The sequence below is a fragment of the Hyla sarda genome, chromosome 11 (genome assembly GCF_029499605.1).
Source record: "Hyla sarda isolate aHylSar1 chromosome 11, aHylSar1.hap1, whole genome shotgun sequence".
Taxonomy (NCBI): Eukaryota; Metazoa; Chordata; class Amphibia; order Anura; family Hylidae; genus Hyla; species Hyla sarda.
The window spans coordinates 23,189,126-23,201,469 of record NC_079199.1 but is presented as its reverse complement, the minus strand read 5'-3'; the positions used below and the strand labels follow the sequence as shown (position 1 = coordinate 23,201,469).

The 12,344-nt window shown below is 42.6% G+C and overlaps 1 protein-coding gene across 8 annotated transcripts in view; it reads left to right on the top strand.

The window, feature by feature from the left end:
- Positions 1 to 12,344, top strand: part of NPAS3 (neuronal PAS domain protein 3) — a 464,246-nt gene that overhangs the window by 39,079 nt on the left and 412,823 nt on the right. The window lies entirely within an intron of this gene.

Here is a 12,344-nt window from a genome sequence, read left to right as displayed (position 1 = left end):
TGTTTACAGCCGACACCGATTTTAAAGAGAAAACAACCTTAGCTGGACTTTTTTCCCCATTAAAGGGAACCATTCATCAGATTTTACCCTATATAACGCTTGGCAAAGCGTTATATAGGGTAAAATCTTTATTTTCACCATTCCCGGGGGACGCTCCTGCCCCCCAGGGATGGTGAAGATATGAAGTTATAAACTAGTCACCGCCGCCACCATAAGTAGTCCCCTGGGCGGGGAGCTCTTCTCACCTACTCCCGTTCTTCGACCGGGAGCGACGCCCCCTCTGCTTGATTGATGGGCAGCGTCATCGCTCTGCTCCGTCTGTTCAGTGAGCGGAACAATGACGTGGCCCATCAATCAAGCGGAGGGGGCGTCGCTGCCGGCCGAAGAACGGGAGTAGATGAGAAGAGCTCCCCGCCCAGGTGACTACTTACGGCGGAGGCGGTGACTAGTTTATAACTTTATATCTTCACCGTCCCTGGGGGCAGGAGCATCCCCCGGGAATGGTGAAAATAAAGATTTTACCCTATATAACGCTTTGCCAAGCGTTATATAGGGTAAAATCTGATGATTGGTTCCCTTTAAAGGGGAACTCCATTGCTAGATATCTTATCCCCTATGCAAAGGATAGGGGATAAGATGTCTGATCGTGGGGTTCCGGCCGCTGGGACCCCCGCGATCTCCTTCCAGATACCCAGTGTTCTGAGCATTATGTTGGGCGGCCGTGGTCGTGACGTCTCGACATGCCCGCTCTATTCATATCTATTGGAGGGGGGGGGGGATGGCTGTCCCAACAGCCATACCCCTACGATCAGACATCTTATCCCCTATCCTTTGGATAGGCGATAAAGGGGTACCCCGTTGCTGGACATCTTAAGTCCTGTTATTTTTACAGAATCAGTGGACGGAGCTCCTAACTCTGATGTGAACAAGGTCTTAGCCACAGGTAACTTCAAAACTGTGGGATGATACCCACCATCTGTTGAGGTCTACTAATTGACAAAAAACGTGGTAACAACAGGGAACCTTTTTACGTTATTAATTAACACTTCACTTTTAACGTAAGCTCTATTAACACAACAATTCCACAAAAACGGCACACAAATGATTCACGAACCGCCACCATTGCCAATACTTCTCACAAAAAGCAACACAGCAGATGGACCTATGCACGTAGGTCACTGGTCACACGGGTCCACGTGTAGGTCCTGCGTTAGTATAAATGTCAGTTCGTGTTGATACACTTACCGAGTGGATTCTCACTGCGCGGAGTAAACAGTGCTTGCAATGATGCACACCTGTGTATCCCGATCCTGGACCCATATAATGTAACTGTCCAAGACCAGAATCGATAAATCGGGCAGCTGCAAACTGTATAAAGCCGGTGACGATCAGTTATTGCACTTATCCTAGGATCCGTGTATTTATAGGATGACAGACTGTATTCTTGTATTTAAATTACAATCTCCGTTTGATATTGCACATTTCCTACTTCATACAACAAGGTCCGTACATATAATTACAGCCGCCACTTCTGATTGCACAGTCTATAAAATGCAGCTAACCTGTCATATTGCTCTGTCCATATATAAAGCGCCACTTCATATTGCACTGTCCATATATATTGCAGCCGCCACTAGATATTGCACTGTTCATATAACATAATTCAAAATCCACCACATTATATTACACTATTCATGTAATGTATTGCACAATCCATAGAATAAGTAGTGGAAGCAGGCTCCTTTCTGAAGTATAATCTCATCAGATACTCCTCAGATCATTCCGTATAACATCTTACCAGCATGTTGTTATCCATTTTCTTAGATATACTGAATAAGATAAAAATAGTTACGTATCCTTAGAATGCTAGGGAGGTCCTACGCATTTCCTTTGCCATCAGTCGTCAGGGACCATGTATTTTGGCATCACATTCTTCTGACTTTTGTGCTGCTCTGGTGGCTGCCGTCAAACAGTCACACTCCAAACTCCACTATGGCCAAGACCAAAGAGCTGTCGAAGGACACCAGAAACCAAATTGTAGACCTGCACCAGGCTGGGAAGGTTGAATCTGCAATAGGCAAGTAGCTTTGAGTGAAGAAATCCACTGTGGGAGCAATTATTAGAAAATGGAAGACATACAAGACCACTGATAATCTCCCTCGATCTGGGTCTCCACGCAAGATCCCACCCAGTGGTGTCAAAATGATCCCAAAAATGAACGGTGAGCAAAAATCCCAGAACCACACGGGGGGACCTAGTGAATGACCTGCAGAGAGCTGTGACCAAAGTAACAAAGGCTACCATCAGTAACACACTACGCCACCAGGGACTCAAATCATACAGTGCCAGACGTGTCCCCCTGCTTAAGCCAGTACATGTCCGGGCCTGTCTGAAGTTTGCTAGAGAGCATTTGGATGATCTAGAAGAGGATTGGGAGAATGTCATATGGTCAGATGAAACCAAAGTAGAACTTTTTGGTAAAAACTCAACTTGTCGTGTTTGGAGGCGAAAGAATGCTAAGTTGCATCCAAAGAACACCATACCTACTGTGAAGCATGGGGGTGGAAACATCATGCTTTGGGGCTGTTTTTCAGCAAAGGGACCAGGACGACTGATCTGTGTAAAGGAAAGAATGAATACAACTCCCAACAAATTGTGCCTCCTGAGCATCAAATACTCCCACCAATACAACCGCCAACGAATTGTGCCTCCTGAGCATCAAATACTCCCACCAATACAACCGCCAACGGCGGTTGTATTGGTGGGAGTATTTGATGCTCAGGAGGCACAATTGGGCTGGCAGGGCCAAGCAGAGCCCGCCTGTGCCATCCTGTGTATATCAACCACATCCCATGTTGTTTTGATAGAACACTTATGGTGATTGGCTACATAGGCACATATACCTTAAAAAAATCTTTTTAAAAAGTATTTATTAAAAGTTATGTTTTAGGCACACCCTAGACATGCGAATTATTGTTCTATAATTTTGATTTCTATATGCTGGGTGATAATTTGCGCTTAAGCGCAGTTAGACGCAGGACCAAACATTTCTGCGCCAATTGCTTTATTTAGCCACAGGTATCCAACAATGATGTACGGAATGATTCCACCAGCCTCAACAGTCTAAAAATACATATTTATTGCAATTTCGGATAAATCGTGGGCATCTTTAGTTGTTTGTTTATACCACATATAAGTTGGCTAAAAATAAAGTACGTTTAGAGACCACTTCAGTATAGATTCTCTCAATAACGTCTATTCTGGAAATACGTCATTGTGTCAGAAACTTTGTAAATGGAGATCAATATTTCATGTTGCACCGATAGTGACGTTCCAGCCCACAGGAAGATGAGTATTCAGGGGGCCTTCATCCATAATACAGAATCGGGAAGAGCTCGGTCTATGTAAACACGGTCTACCGATGAATCCCATAACCACGTCCTGAATCTTTCTTATTGAAAAAGACAAGTGTGTGATCCCAGGTCTTCCCCAGCACATTTCCATTTCTATTTTTATTGCATTTGCTCCTGCCAGCTCTGTGGGATGATTCTTTATGTGTATCCAACACTGAGCTTGTATTATTTATGGGGTTATAATGAACAATGAGTTCGGTTCTAGATAATAAACCTTATATTTTGTGCACCCTGCTTTAGCGGCCATACAGTTATACTGCCGTGGTAATAAACATGAGAACGCGTATAGTACTGGCTACGTATGTCTTATTAAAGTGACATTTTCCCTGGTAACCCATCCTAGCTAGTGTTTCTATTTCATATTTTTCAGGAACAGTGCAGGCGAAAGGAGCAAATTTACAGATTTTCGTTTACACAACGGAATTTCAGAGCGGAATCCAGTGAAAAAATTCTGACTGGAAATTCCATTGCAGCAAAGGCCCATTGTTCTCATTGGGATTCTGCCGCACCGTGCACACGACGGAATTTCCACCGCGGAAATTTCGATTCCGGTGTCATTCTTTCGGCGGTATCGGCTTGGAAAAGCATAGCCATCTCCATAGTCTTAGCGCTGGCATGTTCCACCTTTTCAATGTTGTGCACAAATTTCGCACTTTTTTTTTCTTAATTGCATATAATTAAAGGGGTTAAAAACTTTTTTTTTCATATATATATCACTTGGCTCCAGAAAGTTAAACAGATTTGTAAATTGATATCCGTGAAGAGAAATGAAAATATCGGCACTCACCAGTGTGGCTGCAGGGTCTTCTTTATTGAGACATACTCACATGCGGGGTACAGAAGAGAGGGGAGTGGGGGGACAAGTGGTGGCGACCGAGCTCTAGTTTCGCACACTTGATGTGCTTCGTCCGGCCGGACGAAGCACACCAAGTGTGCGAAACTAGAGCTCGGTCGCCACCACTTGTCCCCCCACTCCCCTCTCTTCTGTACCCCGTATGTGAGTATGTCTCAATAAAGAAGACCCTGCAGCCACACTGGTGAGTGCCGATATTTTCATTTCTCTTCACGGATATCATGAACTTTGCTTATTATAGTATCTGAGCACCACCAGAGGCATTACAGCTACACCAACTCCCACCTGCCATTCCTAATCCAGCACACTCACGCAGTGCCGCACTACCTCCTTTGTGAAAGATTTGTAAATTACTTCTGTTAAAAACTCTTCATCCTTTCAGTACTTATGAGCTGATGAAGTTGAGTTGTTCCTTTCTGTCTAAGTGCTCTCTGATGACACCTGTCTCGGGAACCGCCCAGTTTAGAAGCAAATCCCCATAGCAAACCTCTTCTACTCTGTGCAGTTCCTGAGACAAGCAGAGATGTCAGCAGAGAGCACTGTTGCCAGACAGAAAACAACTCAACTTCAGCAGCTGATAATTATTGAAAGGATTAAGATTTTTTAATAGAAGTAATTTACAAATCTGTTTAACTTTCTGGAGCCAGTTGATATAAAAAGGAATACCCCTTTAATGCATCTGAAATCCTCTAAAGCCATGCCCCTTTTAAACCAATGGTTTGCATCAAATGGTTACAGTGCATTTGATAAATTTTGTGCAGGTCACATTTTCTTAAATTTCTCTCTTTACATTCACCAAAAAGCTAAGCTAAGTCTGGGCTGGTGTAGTTTTAGAGACTTTTCTGTGGCTTTGCGCCTTTTTTGGGCATTTTCACAAAAAGGTACAGTTCATAAAACCGTTCCATATCATGTCACGCCCCCACCCATAGACTTGCATTGAGGGGGCGGGGCGTGACATCATGAGGGGGTAGGGCTATGACATCACGAGCTCCTGGCGCCGGCTCCAGCTCTCGGAACAGTTTGTTCCAAACGCTGAGCAGCCGAGTACCCCTTTAATTATAGCTCATGGACAGCCACAGGAGCGAAAGATTTATTCGTAGGCCTGGACCGTAAAGTGTCATTCAATTGATACATTCTGGCGCACTCTCCGCAGTTTGGTGTGACAAGACGCAGTTTACTACGAGCGGTCAGATAGCTGAGTCAACAGTGCAATGCCCAGCGAGTTTCACACTCGACTCTATTCTTATTAATAGAAATTGTGTATTGAACTCACTGGGCATCATACAGATGCCCTGGCAACCCGACCACCCGCTGTGATCTGTGTCTCTCTCTATAGCAAATTAATGCTGAGTAAAAGAAAAAAAGACAGAAAAAAATTGTGCCATTTCTCTGGTGAGGTAGAAGAGCAATGATGGGTGGTCGCAATCTGCTCACCTGGGGATGTTGCACTGAGAGTACAACACCTATAAGAGCCTCTAGACCATTTTCAGGGTAATCAGCCAGGAGCTATCCCGTCCGGAGTATGTCCCAGGTCGGTCAGGCAAAATGAAGTAGGATCCACATCTGTGGGTGTGAAAGGTGCTCCAGTCGGTGCGTCTCCCGTAATTTCCAAGGAAGGAAGTTGGTTCAGAAAGAATATACTCGGACCATCAAGTAATAGAAGAAACAGTACGCGTTTCGAGGGGAGGGACCCCCTCTTCGTCAGGTCCAGTGAACTATATATGTATAACAAATTAATAGCGTAAAGGGTGCTGTTACACAGTGTAGTTTTACACCAAAACTAGCTGTGGATCATATCAAATTAGATAACATAAAGAACAGAAGCTTCTTCTACTCATGCATCGAACACAGCATTTTTATAATAAAAAAATATATAATTTTGTCAAAGTTAAGATAGTGACAATTCCCGGACATGCGCAGTAACGTGTCAGTAGTGAAGCAAGCAGCACTATGATGCCTCTCACTATACCACTTGCTGGTGGCGTCCTGTACGGGCAGTCAGGGGAAGATGGCGAGGGACATGTTTTTTAAATATTATTTTCATGGGTTTATATAATCATTTATATTGATTATAGATATCGTGCACCGATCCTCTTAGGCATGACCGCGGTTGCGCATAGAAATGTAACAGTATTGGAAATGTCTTTCAATGTCTGTAAGTGCAGCAGTATCTACCACATTCATACACATTATTGCTGTATTAACAAGACAACTATAGTCAGTTAACGGTGGACCATGTAGTGCGGGTGTCTCATTGGTTGCCATGTGCTTACCGATTCACACTGTAGGAATTTCATAGGAAATATCCCCCCGGAGGCTTTGTGTCTTTAATAGCGCGATGCAAAGGACCATGTCCATGGCAACCAGTTATCAGCTTTTAGCAGTCCGCTGTATTTAGGCCCATATAGTAATAACAGGTGATTGGTTGCTGTGGGTTAGAACATGGCTTCTGTTTGTACCATTGCAGCCGGTTTAACAAAAGCCGATCGCTAATGAAACTTTAATGATGACTTCTGAAAGTTCTTTACAGTCACTAGTGAAATCTGATCGAATGAGGACCAAAGTGGAAAGGCACAGATGTGATGTGGTGCACAATTGTTGGCATGAAAGGGGGCAGCCCTGGGTGCTGCATAGCGGGGTATGTTTTCTAGCAATCATTTGTACATACAGGACAGGAGCAGTTTTGGCCGCACATCACTAGCAGTGATCATTTTTTTTTTTTTTTTTTTTTAAAGGATCCACCAATTATAGGTGGGTGGAGGGTTTATTATGATTGACCCTTTATGCACCTAACCAGCAAACATAGCTTTGAGCCGGAGTAGATTTCTAGTATAATTTATGCCAATTTCAGGCACAAATTATAGTAAATCCACGGTGCTGTGGGAGGCCATTCCCCACCTGCTGAACATTGTCCACTTTGGAGAAAAAATAATAATAATAATATGTATATATATATATATAACTAATTCCTTTCAGAAAATCTGTAATGTGCATTGGCCCTTGGGTTGCCAAAATTTCGGCCTTTTTTTTTTTTGTACAAAATAACACGAGTACAAAAAAATCTTATAAACCAGGAAGCTGGCATACAAAGCCTAAATAATTGTTTTTGATGTAAATAGCAATAAAAAATAAATTAATACCAATATATATATACAGTAATCTGTTGCAAAACTACAACTTCCAGAATCCCCGGACAGCCTTCGGTCCCAGTAGCCAGACCCCCGCGATCAGACATGTTATCCCCTATCCTTTGAATAGGAGATAACAACATGTCTAGGGGTAGAGTACCCCTTTAACCCCTCCAATTCAAAGTCCCATTGGGCTTTTCCAGATGAAATTCACTTGAAAGAATGAACATGTTGATTCTTTCGTTAGAAACCGAATCGGCGTCAGAAGTTCTGCTACAGAACTTTCATAGTGAGCACCGAGCAGCGAAATCCTATTGAGATCAATGGGATTCTGTTGCAAGTGGATTGGGCTCGGAAATTAGTTCTGTAGTGTGCGTGGGCCCTTACACTTACAACGGTTCTGCAACTTTCTCCTACCCTTTTTAGGCTATGTTCACACACCAGAAATTCCGAGTTGATTCTGCAAAAAAAAATTCTGTAAAAATTCAGCTCGAAAACTCTGCTCTCCCATTCACATGGTGGAATTTCCACTGTCTAAATTCCGCATTTCAGATTCTGCAAAAACATTGAACCTGCCGATAGTTTTTGCACTGAAGTAAATGGGAGTCTGAATTCCGGCCAGAATATGTCACACAGAAATTCCACATAAATTTTGCACAAATTCCGTGTATAATCTACAAAACTGCCAAAAAATCCGCAGCCAGCCAGCAGAACAGAATTTTAGAGTAATCACAGAAAATCCGCCGTGTGAACATAGCCTTATTGGGTATTGCAGAAATCCACACCCCAGGCTTCATAAACAAACCCATCCAGGTTAGGGCTAAGGTTAGGATGGATTTTCAATATCGTTTAAATTTCTCTAAGACATCTGCCATGTGTGAATATACCCTTTAGAGTCCCAGAGTATGGAACTAAACCTGAACGCTTTTCAGAGATCTTGAAAATAAGGACGTGAAACACAAAATGATATTACAAAGTAGCAAAGCTCTTCATTATACAGCGATTGAGCATTATTCAGATAACACCAGAAAGCACATTCGAGTAACAAACAGATCAATTTTTCAGTCTTTCATTCTGCCAGCTCAGAAGTGCGTCTGGTTGCATACATGCATGTGGAGCCTATCAATCTGTCAGGAGTCATACATTAGTGAGCACTGAACATTAAAGGGGTACTCCGGTGGAAATGATTAGTATTATTATTATTATTTTTTATCAACTGGTGCCAGAAAGTTAAACAGATTCGTAAATTACTTCTATTAAAAAATCTTAATCCTTCCAGTACTTATTAGCTGCTGAATACTACATTGGAAATTCTTTTCTTTTTGGAGCACAGTGCTCTCTGCTGACGTCATGACCACAGTGCTCTCTGCTGACATCTCTGTCCATTTTAGGAGCTGTCCAGAGCAGCATATGTTTTCTATGGGGATTTTCTCCTACTCTGGACAGTTCTTAAAATGGACAGAAATGTCAGCAGAGAGCACTGTGGTCATGATGTCAGCAGAGAGCTCTGTGTTCCAAAAAGAAAATAATTTCCTCTGTAGTATTCAGCAGCTAATAAGTACTAGAAGGATGAAAACATTTTAATAGAAGTAATTTACAAATCTGTTTTAACTTTCTGGCACCAGTTGATTAAAAAAAATAAAGTTTTCCACCGGAGTACCCCTTTAAGGCTAGGTTCACACTACGGAATTTCAGCCTGCAATTCCGCTTTGAAATTGCAGGCAGAAATTCTGCATACTAAAATTTATAGTGAATGGTTCTCCTCAGAATTTTTGAAGCAGAATTTATGAACGGAAGATCCACTTGAAAATTTCCGCCTGTAGAACGGCTTTGCTTATTCTTCAGGCGGGAATACTCGGGGAACACATTGCAGTCTATTGGAGACAGCATGTCCGTGCGGTCCTAGCGCTGACTGATTCAGCACTCAGAATCTCCGGGCGGAAATTTTTGGTCTGGAGATTCCGCAGTGTGAACCCAGCCTAAGGGTCTATTCACACCGCAGAATTTCCACTTGCGGAATTCCACCTCAAATTAAAGGTCATAAACTTCTATGGGATTCCGGACTCCCATTCACACTCCTGAATTTCCGCTTGCGGAATTCCGCTAGCGGAATTCCGCAAGCAGAAATTCAGGAGTGTGAATGGGAATGAGGAATCCCATAGACGTCTATGGGCTTTAATTTGAGACAGAAGTTATTTATTTAGTTATCTTTAAATAAGAAACATCAAAACCTGAGAATTACCTTTTGGAAATTGTGTGAGTTTTTTCTTTACAGTATTCTATGTATTGTATACAGTAGTTCCTTAAGTTATAAGAATCAGTTCCAGGATGACCATTGTATGGTGAAACCATTGTATGTTGAGTCCATAACTCTATGGAAACCTGGGAATTATTTCCGAAGTCCCAAATTGTCACAAAAAAAAAAATAGGAAAAAGTGACGATTAAATAAAAATACGTAGATAACTAATAAAAATAAAGCAAGTTCTTCCATCTAAAAGTAAGATAGAATTCTGGGAGCTGTAATCACTGGTCTATGTAGAGGACAGGAGCTTCTTCAGGGTCCTGTACAGTACACAGTGTCCTAAAAATGTAATGGAGCCGCCCTCACCTGGTGTCCAAAAGTGCAGCTAACCCTGGTACAGGTAAAGAGTACAGAACATGTAATTCCTCCCTGTACTGTAGGGTGCGCTACCAGACACCAGTCAGTGCATGCACTTCAGTAATACAGGGGTTTTACCAGTGTATGTCCATTCTGATTGGTCACATCTTTCAGCCATTGACACGTTTCGGAGATCTGGACTGTCTGTACATTGTATGTTGAGTCTGGTATCAAGTTACAATGGTCCAGAAAAGATCATTGTATGTTGAAACTATTGTAACCTGAGGGACCCTTGTGTAGTCATAGTTATTGTGCGTTACTATTGCAACATAGCACATGTGATTTCCCTGTTATCAAGATATCAATAAATGTACATGTGTATTGTTATAACGTATATGTGTTTATTTATATATATATATATATATATATATATATATATAATCTTAAGACTGAGTCACAAGTAAATACGTCCATACATATTTATATCGGGATAGAGATCTTTAAGATGGAATTAATTTCCTGGGAAAGCTTCTCGTCCCCGCGCCACAGCGCTCTCTTTATCACCTGTCGCCATTTGGTGTCGGCAGAAAGTAAATCAAAGTGTTGCAATTTGTTATTCTGCTGCACTTGAGGAGCTGAAGCTAAATAACACACGGCCTGAAATTCTGATTGAAGTTGTAGGAGGGGGATCTTTTAATTTAATGCCCTTTAATCGCGCTGCCTGCTCGGCTTCTGGCATTTGAAAGGTTGTAGCTAAGGAGAGATTTAATTTAACCCTTTCTCCAGTAAATGTAGCGTACAGCCATACAGTCCTGACAATGACGAGGCCAAGAGTTACTATTTATTTGTTTTCTTTCAATAATTGGTCAATTAAAGAGGTTATCCACCATTAGGTGATTTTAGTACTTGCCAGACAGTAATGGACATGCTTAGGAGGGCTCTGAACTTGTCTTGGGGCTAAATTGATGTTTTGCGAGATTGCCATAACGCTGTAGCTATCTTTTTGTGAAATGGCTATTTACTGTTGGAGTTCTCTCCCTCCAACTACAAGTCCCAGGATCCCTTGTTTGTAAGTGTGAGGTCACTTTCCTCCCTCCCACACATCAGTCTCCCCACCCATTGAAACACACCTGAGCTCCCTTCCATGCAATAGACCAGTGTTTTCTGACCAGGGTGCCTCCAACTGTTGCAAAACTACAATCCCTTACAGAATGATCTTCCTCCCACCCAGCGATCACTCCACTCAAGTAAAGACAGGCTCCCTTTCATCACCTGACGTGTCTTGGGCCGCACTGCAACCTGGGAAAACCTTAGAGGACATTAATTTTGCATTCTGCTAAAAATAAACGGGACAAAGATCACATAAGAATTGTGAGACCTCCATCAAACACAGGTACAGACACCATATTATGAACTACACTAACTCTACAGCCCCTGTAGCATAGTCAGATAAAAAAAAAATCCTGGAATACCCCTTTAACCACTTTCGCTATACCTGGACCTCCTGAGGTTGTACTGAACTGGACCTATAACCATACTATTCTATGACAATCTAGATAATATAGTAATAAAGAGGTAGGTGACCGTAAAGTAGGTTGTTTTTTGCTGTGCAAGGTGTAGTTTAAAAAGGCAAGCATTGAATGTTTATTGCAGTGCATAAAACTCCCCATGTAGGGTCACCTTACCTATTAAATCAGTTTGTCATTTACGAAATTAAAGAGGTTGTCTCGTCAGAGGCGGCCCTCCTCCCCACCCCTTTCAAAACATGGCCCCCTGGTATTTTCCCGGCAGTGGATAAGTAATATTACATGGCCACCATACAGATGAATGACTGTCCTTGTCATACAAGGACGTCTCTATTCTGCCCCTTGTACAGGATGGTTCTCTGTTCTGTCTCGTAGAGGGGCTTCCCTATTCCCCTAATACAGTGTTTACCAACCAGAGTGCCTCCAGCTGTTGTAGAACTACAGCACTCAACATGCCCGGACAGCCTTAGGCTGGAAGTTGTAGGTTTGCCACAGCTGGAGGCACCCTGGTTGGGAAACATTCCATTAGGGGCATACGGACATTGTAGAGCAGGGTCCCCTTCACGGGATCCCCCTCTATGAGCCAGAGCCAACATTCTGCCCAATCCAGTCAGTCCCCAGTCGCTACACTTATCAATGACCTTGGGTGCCCATGACTTGGCCTTATGTAGAGAACCCACCAAACAATCACCAAATAACAATTAACACAGTTAGAGATGAGCGAACGTACAGTAATTCGATTCGTCACGAACTTCTCGGCTCGGCAGTTGATGTCTTATCCTGCATAAATTAGTTCAGCTTTCAGGTGCTCCGGTGGCTGGAAA